This window comes from Macaca nemestrina, chromosome 8, assembly GCF_043159975.1.
Source record: "Macaca nemestrina isolate mMacNem1 chromosome 8, mMacNem.hap1, whole genome shotgun sequence".
NCBI classification, from domain to species: domain Eukaryota; kingdom Metazoa; phylum Chordata; class Mammalia; order Primates; family Cercopithecidae; genus Macaca; species Macaca nemestrina.
Window position 1 is genome coordinate 50,189,226 of NC_092132.1, and position 1,125 is coordinate 50,190,350.

Sequence of the window (1,125 nt, forward strand, 5' to 3'; positions counted from 1 at the left end):
CATGGATGGGCCTGCCTTGGTGTCAGTTTTGCCTCATCACAGGCCTCCTCTCCAGCCATGAGGACAGCAGGGGATGTGGAGGGCCAAGAGGGCCAGAAATCCTCCTGCTCCAAAAGGATGATACAATGAGCACCAAACCAGCTCACTCTGTTGAGTGTGCCCAAGTTTGCGCCAGAGTCGGAAGCCAGTGCATGCACGGAGGCCAAGGCCATGGTCAGGTGCCCTTGCCCCATGGACTCATGTAGTCCCCTGTGAGCAGCATGTGCCACCGGAAGCTAAGCCTCTCCTGCTCAAAGGTCACCCACATCACAAAAGGCAGTTGTGGTATACACCAGGCTGCAAAGGCCTGCCCTTCAATCCCCCTCCACCACCTTTTGTGCAATCCGGCCTGCTACCACTCATTTCACTTCTCTGAACCTCACTGTAAAATCAGCCTGGTAGTAATACCTATAGGCTTAAATCCTTTCTGCAGCCAAGCATCAATAAGTAAATGCATTCTTCCTCCAAGGTTCATGGAGCAGGGTAAATGAGTGAGTGTGAAAACTCCAGGCCCACAGTAGGCATTGCATCAACTTCTCATATGGAATAAAAAGCATTTGACAACACCGCAGGTGTGTCATTCGGTATTCACTGGCTTTGGACACACTCCTTATCTTTAACCTGCACCTGCACACTGGTAACTCCAAAATCTTTATCTGCCTCCTGCGTATCTGACTGCCTGGCCCACCTCCATAGTCAAACGCCTTATCCCCTACCCCTCACCTGCTCCTTCCCCTATCAGCTGGTTCTAAAGGAGTAACACTGCCAGTCCAAACACCTCACTGTCCCATCACCTTTTCCTTCACCCCCAAATCAGTCACCAAGTGCTATTGATTCTTTTTCCTTAATATTCCTCCAACCTCTTTCCACCTCCTTATGTCCACCTTGTCTTCACATGTTTAAGGCCACATCATTTCTCACCTGACATATTGCAACAGCTTCCCTTCTTAGTCCCTTCCCTAACTTATGTTGACAAGACTGACATTTCTAAGATACGGATCTGATCATCTGCCAGGATGGTATAGAGCCTGTGGGCAAAAGCCCAAATTCGTCAGCAGGGCTGCTAGGCCCTTGTGACTAGCCCAG